This window comes from Pygoscelis adeliae, unplaced genomic scaffold, assembly GCF_000699105.1.
Source record: "Pygoscelis adeliae isolate BGI_AS28 unplaced genomic scaffold, ASM69910v1 Scaffold26, whole genome shotgun sequence".
Lineage (NCBI taxonomy): Eukaryota > Metazoa > Chordata > Aves > Sphenisciformes > Spheniscidae > Pygoscelis > Pygoscelis adeliae.
This window is the reverse complement of record NW_008825104.1, coordinates 5897119-5915607: the sequence shown is the minus strand read 5'-3', so window position 1 is coordinate 5915607 and position 18489 is coordinate 5897119.

Here is an 18489-nt window from a genome sequence, read left to right as displayed (position 1 = left end):
TGAGGGCTTGTTTTCAAAGACAAGAGATACTGGAAGGCCACAGTGTTCGAGGCAGCCTGAATGATCTTCAAGTAAAATTGGTAATGCTGGTCAAAAGCAACCTCAGGTATACCACCTTGGACCTTTGTGTCCAAAAATTACCTCTGGGTTTAGTTCATTACTCATTTACTCAGACAGGTTATTCTGAGCCCCTACAGTGCTGTACATAGTCCATCCAGCTCAGTACATATAGTCTTGACCTTTACAGTGGAGCATCTTTACAACTTCTCAGATTGGCCTTTTTGCTATGACCTTCACAGGATTGTTAATATCTACAGCAAAATTAATATCTACAGCAAAATAATATCTACGTGGTTGGGGATAAGAGTCATGTTCTCAAACAAAACAGTCTGTGACAGCTTATAGTACCAAAAGATAAATAAAAAGTCTGTAATTAGGGAAATGAAAAATTCCATGAACCTGTAGCAGAACTTGGTGCAAAGTGGCTTGTAAAACCTTCAGTTGGGGTACGGAAAAGAAGTTCTTTAAAGTTCCTGGGATAGGCCCAGGAAATAGACAAAAACAGTTTTGGGATAAACACGATGACAAAATTGGATGGATTGAATATACAATCAGTGTTAAAAGAAGAGTGTATGAACCAGGAAGAAAAAGGTAAAAAGCAAGACCAGAACTGGTACTCCACTGGTACGAGAATATCCTTCTAGGAACAACATTAAGCTGTCAGAATTTGATCTAAGCGGAGCAAATCTGTATGTCCGTTGTCATGAAAAACAAGAGGAAGATAAACACAATGAAGTAAAGCACAGAATATTGGGCTTCACATAGTCAGACAGAAACACCCGCATCCAGGCTGCTCCTGCTGCTTGATCAGGACACAGACTGGTTCCTCTGGATACACTAACTCCATGTTATACACTGGTGTACAGCAATACTTTTGCTTGTCTTCCGTTTTTATCAGAAAAATACAAGCAAGTATCAGCAAAATAACAACACTTCTGGGAAAAAAGTTTTTCTTCTGATTCTCTACTCTGCACACAAAAAGACAGAGTCATATTCTCTTGGGAAGCAGATGTATTTGGATCACATTTCTTCTTTTTCTTTCTCTCAAAAAGGAGAGGCATTTAAAAATAGTATAGCATCATTTTAGAATAGATTTATCGTCCAGTTTTCGAGTTTCCCTTAGGCTTTTATGATTGTGAAACTATGAGCATGGGAGGGACACTCTGTCCTGTGTAAAGAAGGCGCCTTGCAGGATACCCAGGCATGGCCACATCTCCTGCCCAGGCCTCAAGCTCATGGCTTCTCCCTAGATCTCCAGTCGTGGTTGCCTTTGTCCCTTAATTTTCAGAACAAAGGCTGGTAAATGCAAACAAATGACCCTCAATCCTCATTCACACAATGGTCTGTTTACACTTTTCTAGAATTTTAAAGGATCTTTCAAGGGGGTTCACATTTAACTTCCTGCCTTTCCAGCACACACTGCTATCTGGAGCCTTGACTGAACAAGACTCATTATTTCTCCATAAAGATGTCTTTCTAGATGAGCTTTCTGATCTTCTTGTTTGTGTTTGTGATTGAAAGTGTAATTTCCCTAGACTGCCAGTGTAAATCATTAGAGTTTAATTATCAAAACTGTTTTCTCCTCCAAGAAATCTTTGGCCAAACAAGTCAATGTGACAAGTAAAGAAGACAGGAGCTTTTACAGACAGCTTGTGTGTACCCAGGTAATGTGGACAGCAAGTGCACATGTAAGGTTTTTATTTTAGGAAGCTCTGCAGGATCAGATCACATCCTTCATACTGGAACAGGCAAAACATGGTGCACAAACCCAAGCACGGCTCCTTTGTCTTCAGATGGTTGTTTCAATATGGGACTAACAGGATTTCACCCAAACTCATCCACATGAGGAAACTCCACTGTGGCTCCTCGGGGCATCCTCAGGGGTCAGCTGGATGCAGACCCTCCGTCCACATTGGAACTGATGATGACAAATCCAACACTGTATGTATGTTATTCAGAAGGTAATGTGGCCCTGAAAGAAAGTCAGCAGTTTGGATCTGTGACCTTGACAGCCTGAAGTGCTGAATCTCTCTGTTCAGGCAACCCAAGGGCAAAAATGTGTACATTTGCTAGAACTGTAAGAATATTTCCAGTTAATAGGCTGCATTAATGTCTAAAAGTTAAATTACAGTCTTTACACTTTCTCTGCCTTTGCTCTGAATACTCAGCTCCATTTGTGCATGTACAGACAAGAGAGATTTTGAATTAATAAATGTGGTATTATGGCATGATCCTTTAAGCAACTGGGAGATGAAAGGCTGATTTTTGTTTCAGTCCTAAGCACACTGACATCAGGGGTAAATTTGGAGCTTGATGCAAGGGATTCAGCTGTGCAACTGACATTAAAGCTAATAGGAGCCACAAGAAAAACAAAATTACATTCTCTTCCTTGGACAAGAAATTAAATACAGATCACAACTTATTCAAAGAGTTCAAAGTCAATTACTTTTCCCAGTGAAATCAATGAGAAGGACTTTCCATTCCAGTTCATCAGACTTGCTGCCTGCTGAAAAGAGTGACTTTATCTGGGATCTTTATCACCATTTGCTTTCCTGGGTTGTTGGGTTTTCTTCTTACTTTTTTTGCCTGATTGATGAGCGGTCTTATAAATACAACATTCATTTTTTTCCAAAGGCAATTCCACTGCTTTCAGTAACTGGCTAGAATTTTGAAAAATCACTGGAATTTTCCTTTAAGACACTGTAAATGCCGCAACAAATACCAATATTAGCTGAATGAAACATCCAAAGCACGCATCCTGCTCCCCAACAGGCCTGTTAAAGTGCGGCTGCAGATCTATGGAGATACTCTGACCACGATCAACTTTCATCCAGTGTCCTCTCTAAAAATGGTGTGCATACTTTCACTTGGTCTTCATTTGTCACTGATTGGTTAAGGTGGGTATCACTTGAATAGACTTGATCTTTCTTTATCAGCAGTAGCAGTACGCACAACAGCAGACGGTCACTTATAATACCACTACAAAACATGGAGTAGATGTGTCCAAGGGAGATTAGGCTGGTGTCTACGCTCCATTCATTCAAAGATGTCAACTCTCTCTGCTTACATGTACTGATCCCAAATTTATTCTAGGGGATTGGGTGTTGGCATTGCCATCTCCAAGATCTGGGCTGGTTCCCAGCCTGACAACTGTCATTCATTCTCAAAACCACACGTCCACACAAACATGACATTTCTTCCCTTTATTTTCCATGCGAGGTTTGTAGCTGATTCTGGGCTAGTATAAAATTAGTGTGCCCTCCCATCTTATGTACAGCTACACCAGCCCAGGCAAGCTGAGGATCCAGCAGTCAAATCACCAGGGCCCGATTTCTAACGTTATTTAATAATCATCATAACATTTAGCTGCTAAGTAGCCAAAGTAATTAATCACACCGTTCCCAACTTCCCATGCCCTGGAGTTATCTCGCTCCCTGTGGTCGCTGCTCCGCAGCCCACCTGGTGTGCCCACAGCGGCTGGTGAGCAATGCGCCAGACCGCGCAAGGGCTCTGCCCAGCTGATTTCACCCCCTGGGCATTTGCACCCCGAGCTTGTGCTTGTAAAGATAGATGTGCAGTGGGGATGCATGTGCCGGTGCGGCAGGGGTGGGAGCAGGAGCTGGTGGTGCAGCTAACACTGCCACAGCTGCGGTGGCGGGGTGTAGCTTGACGTGCAGTCCCTGAGGTGAAGGGACATGGGGAAAAGGGGGTTTGTCTGAATAGCACTTGCCCTCCCGCCTTGATACTACTATATATGAGTACTAAATATATATATAGTATATGCAGGGTCTGCTATCAGTTAGCTAAAGGAAACTATTATTTTAAGGACTGTTCTTCTCATGGTAGATTGGTTTTACTCTTGAATTACAATTTGCAGTTTAAGGGAAAAAATCAGATCTATACTTTCATTAAAAATCTTGGTTTAGACTAGGAGAAAGAGAAAGAGGGAGAGACTCTAATCTTTTGGAGAAATAGCAAAGAGCATGAAGCATCCCAAGCAGACAGGCGACGTGTTTATCGCCGTGTCCAAGGCTCTGTACAGTAACACCTGTGTCAGCCACCCAAACAAAACTGCACAAAACACTTTCTGATAGACAACATTGTGATAGGAGGCAGAGGCTGTCATTTAGCAAATACCCATGTGGGACACACACTGAGCGCCGGTATCAGGTCCCTGCCAGTACTGGAAAAAGGAGCTTATCTTGCTGGGTTGAACTGTGAGCCACGTACAGCCCCAGCCGAGCTCCCCGCTCTCAGCAGGCATCCATCCGCGAAGGGTGGGCTCAGCCTGAGCACTGACGGCTCAGCCGTGCCTACCATCTGGCAATGCTTACACTCCAGTGCGGCATTTTTTCAAGGTATCAAAGCCAGCAGATTTCACCCCAAATGAGATGCAATCTTCCTGATGAAGCGGACACCGCTGTGCTGCAGCAAAGGTGGCAGGCGCTTGTTTGCCCAGAGCTGTCGCCCCAGGGCTTCCCTTCCCTCATGGGAGGGAGGCGCTTTTCCATCTCAGGAACTCACCGCTTCTGGTGTGGCATGTGCCCAAAACACCAGGATGCACCGAGCAGCCATGAAGGGACTTCATTTTGATCATATTGTCCATGGAAATACAGTGCTCCAAGCAACAGTGGTGATTATATAGGTTGTAGGCTTCTCATAATCATGGTTTTGGCACCACGTAGATGTTCAGGACAGCCTAGTGGCTTGAAGACTGTTTGGGAGCATTAGAGACATGAGTTCAGCTCAGCCACAAACTTCCTGGAGATAAACTGCTCAGCCTGTTCTGTGACTCATCCTCCATCTATGCAAACAGAGCCGCTATCTCACAGGGACATCCAGAGAACAAAATAACCCAGAGATTATGATGCTCTCACCTACACCAGTGCTGAAGGCCAGGAAAGCCCCCAGAGCTCCCACTCTCACTATTCAGCCAGCAACTGGTCCAGGACTTGACCACCACCTCCAAAATTGCAGAGCATTTATGTCTAGTTATATCCTGACAGAGCTTTTACATATGCTCATACAGCCGAGGTTACAAGACAGGCTCTGAGATCGCTAGGGCGAATTTTAATGTCATAAAAAAATCCAGTGAATCTCATTGCTTTTCACATTTCATAAATAAAAATAACTAAACACGATTTTTTTTTCCTGAAATATCAATTTAATTGATAAATTAAATTCCTGTTGTTTGGCTTCACTGAGGATATAGTTCTACATGTACCAAAAGAATAGAGGACAGAAGTGGAAGACTGTCTACACTATGAAGATGAAAAGAATAAACATTGTGATCTGTGCAAACCCTCTGAAATCCCTACTTTTGCTCTTGATTTTATTTCTGCCCTGTATTTTTAAGAACTCAGCTGAAATAATAAATATCCCACCTTCTACCACTGGAAGAATCACTGTATTTCATGAGACATAAAACAGATTTTCATATAGAGAGTTCATACAGTTTATTTTCAAACAAACAGACTCATCTATATTCACACAGATTATTAACCCTGTAATCATTTGGAATCACATTCATGTACACATGCCTGTATGTATGCATTTCTTTCACTATATACATTATTAGCAAATAGAAATGTTTAAGTTACAGAAGGACAACAGCTGGATCACAACAGGATCCCAGTGGCCACTACCTCATGGGATTTTTATAGACTACCATTACAGCAAAATCACTTGCAGTGCTTCTGTATACCATAAACAGTGTATCTCAACAGTGCAACCAAGAGCATGAAGCAGGGAAGGCAAAGCAAACAGCCTTCCCACCACACCAGCAAGGGGCAAAAATACAACTACTCCAGTAATAAAAGCCTGTCACAACATAACCTTCCTCTGTGACAGTATGTAGTATTTGCTGTGCGTTAGCATTACTATTTACTGTGACAGTGAAGGTGTTGCATCCAAGTATCTAGCAAAGGGCCGGAGGCGCTGAGTGTTGGGATTCCATTAAAGGGCTCAGGGTGAGGAAGAGAGAGGGGACCCCATGCCAGCCTCCGTGCCCTGCCTGCTGTGAAGGGGGGCAGCCCCGGGAGTGCTGGGGCCAGGGCATCTTCCCAGGGGGCTGCAAGGGGACATGCCTGCTCCCGCTGCCCTCCAAGGCACCCCTTGCTGCTTGCTGGGTCACTTGGCTCTGGTGGATGAGCTCCTGGCAGCAGCCACCCCTCTCTGTCACTCTGCCTTGACCGTCCGTGGGCTTTGTGCTTTGCAGTCCCCTCCTCAGGATGCTGGCTGGAGCCCAGGTCAGGTTTGGAAAGATTCCCCCCACAATGTGTTTTCCAAAATCCTGCCTTCTATCTCAGCAGCAATCCCACGAGCTGCCTCATCCCTGACATGCAAAGCACCAGGAGAGCACGGGTCCTATGGCTGAGCACCGCCCCACGCTTCCCCAAGCTGCCCCACATAGAGAAACGAGACCCCCGGCACACCCAGAGAGCCAAAGCCCACCTCGACCCTACCTCTGCCCTAAACTCTGGGGACATGGACAGCTTCATACCTTCCCTGTCCTTTTTTTTAAACCTCATGATAAACTTGGCAAAGGCAAAAAAAAAAACCAAACAACATAATTATGAGAGAGCCCTCTGCTGGTAAATTAATTTCTGGCTGGAGAAGAAATGACAAAATTTGGCTTGTGTTTGGTTTCTTCTCTACCCTGTCAGCAGATCCGTGAGGTTATACAAAACAGCGTCCTTTCAAAACTGCATTAAAGGAACAAGGACATCTGAAAATCTATGTGCTGGGAAGATGGTGGTGAACAAGGGATTAGGGAAATCAAGTTAGGACAGTTTGCTGCTGATTTCCTGTGGCAGATTTAACTATTGAGTTAAAACCCACCGACATTAGAGGTGACATTACAATATAAGTCAAAGGAAGATGCTGCGGGAGTTCAGGCTGAAGAACACACTCCCCATCCCCTGCTCACACACTGATTATCCGGGTGCAGTGCATATGTGATGAATATCAAGTTCTCATACAAGGCACAAATCTGGCCTGCCATTTGTGCCACACAGCTGTCATCCAAGTGTTGGGTATGAACGCTGCTCTCTCCAATCTCTGCATTTCAGTCCTACTACAGCAGATGTACTGATGTACCAATTCTGTTAGGACAATACTATCACCTTTGAAAATGCATTTAGGGTTGAAATAAACCCAGGGGAGAGCAGACAGCCGATTAGGTGTAGGTTGGCAGTGGTGTGTGGCTGGAAGGCAATCAGTACGGTGTCCCTCTGCGAGCAAGGAGGATCATACCCCAGGGCAGGAAGGCAATCCTTCCTTCTCTACACAACTTCATCATAACCCTCCCTGGGATTTTGGCATCAGTTCTGACCATTTGATTATCCATGACATATGACACAGAAAGGGAAAAGCATGAAAAAACACAGGTGAGGGATACTACGCTTCAGGTATTTCTATTACCTTTCTCCATCAAGACCATTCAAATTAAAAATGCACCCAGCAGTCTTTCCCCTGCCACTGCTGATGGCTGTGAGTGCCAGGCCATGGTGGGTGTCCCCTTGTTTTTGGCCACTGGCCACATGCAGGAGAGAGCAGCACGTCCGTGCGGGACTGCCCCTGAGGAGGGAGGGATTCCTCAAAACCACGACTCTGTGAGCCCCTTCAATATTTGTAAGTTGCATTAACCCCGAGCACCACGTGTTATGGTATTGATCTAAAAGCTGCTTGATAACACGCAGAGAAATACTACATTGATGATATATGGCAAGGGGAAATACATCTGGGAGATAATGACAACTTGTTGCAGTTTGAAACAGTGACAAAATGTGATTATCTGAGGTAAAAATACGCTACTAATCATTTGGCAAGAGGTCAAGCATACTTCAGCTTCGTGGTTCCCCTTCAAAGCCTGACAATAAAAAGTGGAGGGAACAAACTGCGTGAAGGCTTTTTTCTCACTAAGATCAGCTTTTTATGTTCATCTATTGAATTTTAAACCAGCCAATTTGGAGAGGGAGCCTTAATAAACTGACCTATTCTCTGCAATGCTGGTTTCATATTTTTCATCTCTTTCCTAATATAATCGATAGTAAAGAAAAGATTGGGCTGTAAGTAAAATTGCTTATGTGCGCAGTCAATGGCAAGCACTGAGAGGATGTTTTAAACACTCTTAATAACAATTAAGAACTCAGAGAGGGTGTTGCAGCCATCAGTGGGGCCAAGGTTAGTGCACTGTCAGCAGAAACCACTTCCGTCAGACCACACACATCTGCCACACCACAAACTTCTCATTTTTTGTAAAAATGTAGTGCACTGGGTACAAATTTAGCAGTGGTTAATTTCTTTTTGCAGGGAGAGTACACGATGCCCAGTCCTTACTCCAGAGAAAGGCGCTAAGGCCCACTGTAGAGAAGGCAGGGCAAAAGGGGCAAAAGTATCAGTGCACCCCAAACCACCCATGTCATGAACATCTATTGCCAACAGGACCCAGGCTGGGTACTTTTCTTGATCATCCTCTGCTGAGCACACCTTCCCTTTCGGTGGATTTGTGAAGGGGTCACCAAACCATCAGAAATTATCCCCTGACTGTCAAAAATCCTGCCCATGGGCCAGCACACAAGTTTCCTTGATCCTTCAAGTGGGCACAAAGCTATTTCTTATTTTTTTAGGAATGCCTGGCACACCTGGCACTATCTGCCATGTAGGAAAAATACCAAGAGCCTCTTTTTACATGTCTATACTGGGACCCCAGAAGTTCATCTAAGTGCCATTTGCAGGTAGTGGACTTCCTTTTTTTTTTTTTAAGTAAACTTGTTCCAAGAATTGCAGTACAGACCTCAAAATGGATTTTATTATTATTATTATTATTTTATTTATTTATTAAAAAGTAAGGTTTGCGCTTAAAACAGAGACTGGTCTCCAGCTGTCAGCTTATGCCAATTCATTATTCATAATCCTGATATTAATTTTTTAGATGTTAAGCTATTGTCCAATAGCTGGTTGTGACATTTCGGAGGAGGGGAAGAGTGGAAATGAATGCTTTTGAAGTGGGCCAGACTCATTGTACAGGAATTGCAATTGCAAGTACCCCCTCACCACTCCATTGCTGACTCACTCCTCTTCTGCGAGGTGATTTCTTGGACCCAGTAATGTGCCCCAACAACCTCCTTTACACCCATTTGTCTGCCAGCGCATGTGAAGGGGATGCGACGTACAAAAGGATTAGTCAGTCTCTGCTGTGGGAGGTGGGAAAGAGGTACCAAATGACACCAGACTGGAATCAGGTACTTCCACAATGTTTTAACAGTGCCCTGAGGCACCCAGTTATGAGCAAGTTGGGATTTTCATCATCTAAGTGACAGTCAGATCTCAGTAACATGCGAGGAGTCAGCTGGGCTGTGGTTTAACTATGTCCCAAGCACGAAGAAACTGCGAGGGTTTCACACAAACTCCCCTGGGACTAGAGGCACTGCAGTCCTGTTCACACAGAAGGTCGCTGCACCAACGTACCCCTCCATCCCAAAGCTTGGGGAGTTTTTTGCCTGAACCAATGCCATATGAGCATTTTTTTTACCCCTCACACCTTCCCTGTATGTTCTTGGGCTTATTTTCTGTATAGCTTGCTTTAGCCATCTTGTTCCAAACTACCCACTGCTCCCAGTGACCAAGAATCATCACTGAAATAACCACGCAAGAACAAGGGAGGAGATATTCAAAAGCACAGATGAGCATGAGAGTCTCATTTGTGTCTTTGAAAATTCCCCTTATTAGTATTACAAGAGTATCTTGAGAAGGATGCCTGATAGTGGCAGCCCATATGGTGAAAAGAAAGGCGATGTTCAAATAACAAGAGACATATTTGCCAAAAGCCAGCACAGAAGCATCACTGGATTACATCCCAGGTGTTATGTGCATTCCCCCAGGCACTCTGCTCATACACCTTTGCTGTATGTCAGACCCGTACTCAGCACCTTCTTCACAGAGAAGAAATAAAACCTTTTAGAGAGTCTGGTGAGACACCCAGAATCAGTGTTGTTACACAGCACGCACTTTGCAGTGCCTCCAAAACCACCCAGCAAATGCAATATTCCTCTTGTTTTCTCATTCCGGTTTCTACTTGTTCCATGAAACTAAAATCTCATCTCTACACAAGCCTTGCTCTATAATTCACTCTCTGGTCTCTGTTTAAATACACCATATTCCAGCTATAAACTGCTTCAAATATTCTGAGAACTTCAGCAAAGCACAGTGCAAATTTGAAAAGTTCAAGCCTGGTGCTAATGCAATAAAAGAAGGCGAATATGATTCCAGATATACAGTTGGTGTAATGCCTTTAGGAACCACTCCATCAGTTTGATTTAGAAAATGATTGTATTATGTTAAAACAACTAAATTGGATAAGAGGGAGAGGGATTTGTTGACGTAAATCTTGTCTCTGGGTTCCAAACCCCTCCAAGTAAATGCAAATAAGAAAATATATACAGAGAGAACTGCCAATTTCCCCTGAGGACATCTTTTTTCAAGGAAGTAGAAGTCCATATTGGAAATCAATCCATGTTTATAAAGCAAGAAGTCAGCGGGAAGGAACATTGGAAGCAAACCATCAAATAGCAGAGAACAAAGGGAAAAATACCCAAACTATATATCCCAAACTTATTGTTTTCAAATAATGGTTCTGATTCTGACCTCATCTGCAATAAAACGGGAATAACTTGGCATGTGTCAACCGAACATCACCAGCTCAAAGCAAACAAAACACAATGGAAGAGCAATCAGGAATAGGCCAATAGCTTTAGTAAGGGTCGCTGTGAATAACCAGCACGGGAAAGAAACAAGGCAGGAACAACCTTAGGCAGCAGAAATTCTTCGAATATTTTGCACGGACCTGACATGGTGTGCTGGTGGCAATCTTCAGCCTACCAACTGACAATGATAACTATTCACTTTAATATTTCTCCTGCCAGAAGAGTCCTGCCAAACAATATCAGCCTAGTGGGAACAGGGAGCCTGGGCAGAAGCCAGGGTAGGAGATGAATGATTTGCCTCCCTTCTGCTTTCCCTTGTCCCTACAGCTCCCCAAAATTGGGAAGAAGAGAGGCAGGGAGAAGAGCCTGCTGGAGGCACCTTTCCATAGACAGCTGTGATTTTACCCATTGATTCTTCTTCCAGCCCAACTTTGTTTGTCCCCAACCTCCTGCTTAAATAGGTAATTGAATATTGCTTGGCTGAATTAAATAGAAGATCTGGGAAATAGGTGCAGCTTCATGCTGTAGAAATGATGGCAAAAATTATCGATATGTACATCTGTGTAATGCTAAACAGCTGTCAAGAAGTAAAAAGAAACAAATCTGAAATGACACTGTTATGCATCCCCACACAAAATTCTTTCCCTGTAACCATTACTGCTCCTTAATCTGTTACGCCAGCAGGGAAACATTTGTTAGGCGGTGAATTAACTCATTAAGATTATTCAAAGCTCTGATTGCTGAGCAATGGCCAAAGGCTGGTTGGTTACTGTCCCTGTGCCCGCAGGCTGGTGTAGCCACGCCAGTCACTCGCAGCCCTTTGTCCGGGAGGACAGTGATGGCAGTGATGGTGACAGCTGCCTGTGCTTAGCGTAGGTGCTGGTGCAGGTGAGGGGGACCTCAAGCCATGCGCTGGGCACTGGCTTCAGAGAGAAGGATCCATTTTAAGGGTTGCCAGCCTGGCAGTGCCTGGATCCTAGCCTCAACTCGCCCTTAATTTGAGCCAAGTCATCATGCAAGCAAATGTGAGTAAGGTAGTTGTAAATCTCAACAGGCAGCACGGTTGCAAAGCTTATTATGGACAGAGGCTGATAGACATGGAAAAACCTATGCTTTATATCCTTCTGTGCAGAGTGAAATCACAAGGGCATTTTGCCCTTGCTGCAAAGCCACAGGACCTTGGCAATTGTAGGGGACGGGGACTCGTCCTGGGGCCAGTGGCAGGAGCGAGCCGACTCCCATGCCTCTGCCCACCCAGGTACCACTGCTCCTTGGCCTGTTTTCAGCCCTCTCCCCTGGCGAGTGACCACTCTCACTTCTTCAGAAGTGCTACCATCTTCTTGGCAGACTGGGCATACTCATTTCTTGTCCCAGTGGTACATATTAGCACCTGCCCTAGTGCTTGACTAAATCTTGAGCACGTTACTGATCCGTTAGAGTAAAATGCTCTTTCCTGCTTAGCACAGTAATGGACTGCCTGAGACCCTCACCATACACTGAATGGGACATGGTCTGTGACCATGTAGACTAGTGCCCACATATTGTTCAGGCATTTAAGTTAGATCAGTGATGCCATCCAGCATTGCAAAAGTGGGTATGACAATCCATTTGGAAGAGGCTGATCCCACCCTGTTTTTTGAGGAAGGCAGGGACAATTATTCTGAGAAAGTGGAAAACACCAACAGCTCCTCACCAGCTCATGCCCTTGCCATGGGCAAAATAAAGAACAGCAAGAGGGAGGGTCTTTTCATTCTCTTTTACTGACATACAGCTCAGTCTTCGACAAGGAGGCATGTCCTAATACCAGAGTTCTGATCCCATGAGGATAGGGATGGAGCTAAGGGCCAGTGTTCCTGGATACCAAACCACTGGAGGGTTTATGCATGGAAGAGAAAGCAAGCTGCGTGCCTTTCCTTGGACTTTACTCGGACTCTCCTCGGACAGGAGATCCCAAACTACTGTATGACTACAGCATCACAGCCCAGGAGAGGACCCAGGTTTCCTCACAGACAGGGCTGCGGAAAGTGAAGCAACAAGATATCAAAAAAATCTCACCTGCCATTCAGCCAGTATTTTCTCAAATAAGAACTCTTCTTTTCTCCTTGAGAACCAGTTCTCACTGATCCTTATAGATATTCTTGCATTGTCAGCTCATATTTTTGTGATTCTTCCCAGGAGACTGAAAGAACCTTATTAGCATTAGATAATTTAGTCTTCTATTACCCTGTTTAAATTGTGGCTGTGATATAGCATGAGGAAGGGGCACAGGTACAAACTGTAAATGCAAAGGAACCGCTAAGCTCACTGGAGGGTTTGGTGTCTTGGTGTCTTGCAGAAATCCCTGTGGAGAGGCATCATCTACTGCTACCTCACTGCAAAGGCCCATCACTCAAGCCACGGCAATTCATTTTTCATCATGGGAGAGGGAGTTGGTTGAGATGGCATCATCACAACTCCATTTTCACCCCGAGATGAGCTTAGCCTCTACCGGCGCTTGTCCTCAAACCTTACCCCACTCCTGCCCAGTACCACCCTGATGCGACAGTCCGCTTCTGCTCCTGCAATGTCCATGATCAAAAATGTCATGGACATGCCTCTGAGATGTAAAAATGTTTCACCTTCCCCTTGGAAATCCCTAGATCAGCTGTACATTGCCATGACACTCCCGTAAGAAAGGGAAAAAAAAATTCATCCAAAAACCTCGGGTGCTAGAGAGGGTGGTTTTCATCCTAAAACACCCCACTGCTGCCTCTGCTGCTAGTAAGAGTCATTGTGGCCCTTCGCATGGCCAGCTTTCAACCCTGATAGTGATTTCTTTTCCCAAGGTCACCTGCAGGAAAATCAAAAGTAGGAATAAGACATTCCGACTCCAAATCTTACACTTCAATCATACGGCCATTGCCTCCCTTTTTTGCCTTTGCCAATTTTATACTCCTGCTTGCAACGACATTCATGTTCTACAGCACCTCTCTCATCCAAATGAAAATCAATAGAAGTCACCGCTTGTTTAAAAAATGAAGCAAACAAACTTTTCAGTAACCCTAACAATTGCTCAGAAAGGATGAAAGCACTCCGGATGCCTGCACCGCATTGGGTTTCTAGAGCAGTAACCGCTGTATCCAGACTGCTCCGCTTCCCCTTGCCATTTCCACCATGAAAAACCAAACTCATATATTGCACTTTGCTCAAAAGTGTATCAAGTTCTACCATTCTGTACCGACCTGGGGAAAATATGGAGTGGGAGTATAATAGCTGTAACAACTAGCTCTATGTGTGTATCAGCCAGACCTATACTGCTGGATAAATATACTGTATGAAAATCCCTGGGAGAAGAGCGACTATGGTAACAGTGGCTTATCTGCATGATATTTGATTAACTGAAAAGGAGCTAAACAAACAGTGATTTCTCTTTGGCAACCTGTCCTATTTCCTCCTTGAACAGTAGAGTATTGAAAAAAGAAAGCAAAAAGCCTATTTTTAACATACAGCGAGTTCTTGCCAATGCCCCGTTCCTGCATCCTGGGCAGCTGCCACACTCCAAAGGTTTGGGGAAGGAGAGCGTCACCACTGCTGAGAGGGCTGGCAGCCTGCGTCCCTGCAGCACCATGCACCGCACCACAGCCGCCTCCTGGGGGGCTTCAGAGGCAAGCGGCGCAAGGCAAAAGCCAAATTGCCTCGAAATTGATAACAAAACTTCTGCTGAATTCAGCCAGGTCAGGGTGTCATCCAGAGACTTCTGTAGCAGACACTTCCATTTCTGACTTCATTTACTTAAACAGCTAGTTGAATACATTTCAACTAACATTCACACCAGAGGCACATCATGTCGTCCTGCCTGGCACCCCAGGTGAACCTGGGTGCAGCGATTCACCCCAGGGATGAGGAAGACTCTGCTGGCAGCCTGGGATGAAGGAGTCCACACTGAAGGAGCACCCACGTCTGTGTGAGACAGGACCGGGAGTCCACAATCGCAGAAAGATAATTCAACTCTCCTTTGAAAAAAAAAAAAAATCCCTGTGGAAAACACTCAAGTACATATAATTCACACCTGGTTTTTTGCTAGAAGTCTGGCCCCAGGGTATGTGTAATGATGCAAATTAGAAAAACTCTTATTTGGGCAAATTAACTATGCAACCTCAAAAAATCCCCTTCACATTAAAGATGTGTTTCTCTTACTAAACTCAGAAAATCCTGCTTGGATGTTAACTATTTTGTAGGCATCTCAGACATTATATTATTTGTATCAAGATGGGGATGGCAGAACTTCTCGGGGGAACCTCACATGGATATTTCAAGGGTTTCTTTTTTTTTTTTTTCTTTTTTTCCAGTTTTCTATGTGCAAAACCTAATGGCTTGTTTTCTTCTTTTCTCAGAGAGAAAAAATTATCCTGATTCAAAGCAGCACTGAAATACAAGGTTCTGCCAGATGTTACATAAACGATGATGTAATGCTGAAGTATTTCATTACACATGCAGCTCTGTTCTTCAGCCCAGCAGTGATTTATTACATTTTGTCAATCCCATTTTATGTAACCACATCATTTTTACATCATTTTTCTTCATGACATTGTTACATTCTCACAGAAGCACACAGAGATAACATTATAACAGTTGCAGGCAATGAAGTTAGCATTTTACAAATAATGTTACTAATAAATAAGTATACCAGTGAGGGGAAAATGGTCTGTCTGAGAGAGTGAAAAGCAAATTTACCTTTGAATAATCTGATGGGGGGAAGAGGTCATAGGTCCAATAAGAAAACTGAGTTTGTATCCTCTCAGAGCATCTTCTACCTTCATGCAGGACGGTGAGGAAATGCTGTTCTTGCCTCTTCTCAGTTTAATCTCACATTGTCTTTGTTTCCCTAACGTGTTCTGTGTGCTGCCGGCTAGATCTCATACACCAGCTGCTTGCTCAAACAGATTCATCAGCAAGTGCAAGAAGATCAATGCTTAAAATCTGTTTTGACCCTGAAATTATCAAGCCATCAGATATATTAGTGTTTTTTTCCTGACCTTCCATCAAGGTTTGTTAGAAAAAGCACACCCAGCAACATAGCTTCTTATCAGGAGAAAAAGAATTCCAGAAACTATAAGCTGAAAAGATACGAAGGTCGTCTCAAAATAATGCAGCAGGATACTTAAAAGATGCATTCCTACAGCAATATGGTTAAAGAAAATAACCCTTCTAATGAGCAGGATGCCAAAAATCCTGTTAGACAACTGAAACAGAGAAGTCCTCTTTTCTAGCAGACAGCCATTAACCTGCATCATGCAAAATGTTGCAGTGAGAAGCTGCAGTTGATAATAATTTAAAATTTCCTTCTTCCAAGGAGGACAGGGCCAGATTCTGCTTTTGCTATGTTGCTAGAAAATCAAATAACTCTGCTATTTTAAATGGCGTGTCCCCCTTGGGCATATAAAAGGCATATATCCCTGTTTTATGCAGAGTCTCTGCAGGTCAGTATTTGTTACTTAGTAGTTAAGGTACAGGACAGCAGAAGGCTCAAGTATATGCTTAATTCTCATTAATTTCAATGGTTAAGCACATGCTTAGAGATTTGGCTGAACCAAAGCTTCCTTCTCCTGTTCTTTGGGATATGCTTGGCCCCTATTCCAAAGCCCATTAAAATTTGTCTGAGGCCACCCACGGACTGCGCTGCATCTGGGATTTCATTGCAGAGCACTCAGCCTACCCTAAAATGTCAGTGTTTCACAGAGACATGCTTCACACTTACAAATAGCTGAGTGCTTCCCCAGTCTGGATGTCAAAAACAAGCAGTCCAGAAAGAAAACTGCTTTCTGCTCCAGGACATCTCTGAGTAGCTGTTTGGTCCACAGACTTCTCTTACTGTCTAAAGCAAGTGAAGAGATAAGCTGGGTTTATTTTGGCTCTCTGCTTGGGTTTCAGACCATTTGTAATTAATCCTCTAGTTGCATTGGTGGGTTGGGACTCGCCACCTACTATTATTTGTGTTCCCCAGCAGGTGAGACTCTCCTTTCCACCAAAGGTAAACAGAAAGTAGAAGTGGAGGAACTTCAACATACCACAATTTTTTCTGTCTCTAGTTAACACAAGATCTTGCCAAGCAGAATCTTTTTTAAAAAACTACGCCATTCTGCCTTTATTGTTTATTTACTTAGGTAGACCCAACCAGCTATGGCACTGCAGTAAGTCATCTCTACTGCTATTACACAGTTCAGAAGAGGGGTGTGTGGGCAAGGGGAGGCACAAAGGGAAAGGACTTGCCCAAGGCCGTGCAGAAGATGACTGGCAGAGCCAGAAACAAAGCCAGGTCTCCCGAGTCCCTGTCCTCTTACTGGACCTCGCTATTACAGTGAAGTGCTGACTGAGAGCAGAGTTTCATCTGTTTTTGGGTAACTTCAAGAAAAACACTCATGGGCAGTTTTGCATGTTCAACCTCTTGACCGGCTCATTCGGTGCTCGCATCTCTGGGGTGCCTCAGCAGCAGGTGAGATGCTGAGCGGCCGGTGGGACGGCATGTTTCTGGCAGGGCAGCACACCCTGCCTGGCTCCAGGCATCGCTCACAGAGCCCGTCAGACTCTGAGGACATTTCCATGGCTTGGCTTAGAAGCCAACATTGCTTTTTTTTGAAGGGGGAGGGGGAAGGACTGCGTGTTCAGCTGTCTCACAAAGACCGAAATAACTGCCAGCACCCCAGCAACGCAACGCAGTCATCCTCTCAGCCTTGTCCTGTGTAAGGATACCTGGAAATGGAGAAAGAGCTTTTAAGGTACCGTGGCACACATGAGGATATAACCCCTTGGTGGGTGCAAGCTGCTTTTATCTTCTTATCACAGTAAAAAAAAAAAAAAAGTCTATTATCTAACTAGCCATGAGATTTAAACTGGGGCAAATAGGAGTTTGATTTCTTTTCAGATGAAAGAGATGTTACAAATGAGAATTTTATCTTGCATGGAGGCATGACAAAGTATGAGACAGAATCCTTCTTGATTACAATCTTCCATCATTTTGATTTTATAATTACTGAATGGAATCAATCAGCTTTCAATTGTTACCTTGGCAAAAGATTAAAACATCATTACTTGTCATACATATTTCACACTTTAGCAAATTTTAATAAACTGAATGCATGAGAAATGGTTGTATTATCTTTCACGGCACTGGGATGCTAATGACATTTCTATTGATTTTAATTCACATTTGTTGGTCAAAATAACTCAGATTCAGGCAAGGCATGGATTCCCATAATCAACACTAACAAATGAAGACTGCTGAGCACTGAAATGGCTAAAATGAAATCATTAATCAGAAATATCATAAAATAATTGCCAATGAGCTAGGGAGGTCTTATCTTCCTGATGATCATCCTTTATGGTCTATCGATCCATTTATAAGGCGTACGTGTTGGTGATCCCTCAGTGAGAGTGCTAGGGAGGGGGTAAAGGAGACCACCACAAAGTAGGCAACGCAAGACGAGCAGGGGAAGCCATCTTGGACACAGCTGCCCATCAGCCATGACAACTGTTTTGACCACCCTGGTATTTTGGTGGGAAGCCGGGATGCCTCCTCAGGGATCTGGCCTTGGCTTGCTGTGGCAGAGACCTTTTCCTCATGGCGCTCATCACCCTGGCCAGCCAGGACAAGCCCTTTGGACCTGCCAGCGGTGTCCCTGCTAAACCACAGCTGGTGTCAGCACTAGCCTTTATGGCTCTGGTGTTCAATCCCACAATATTGTGT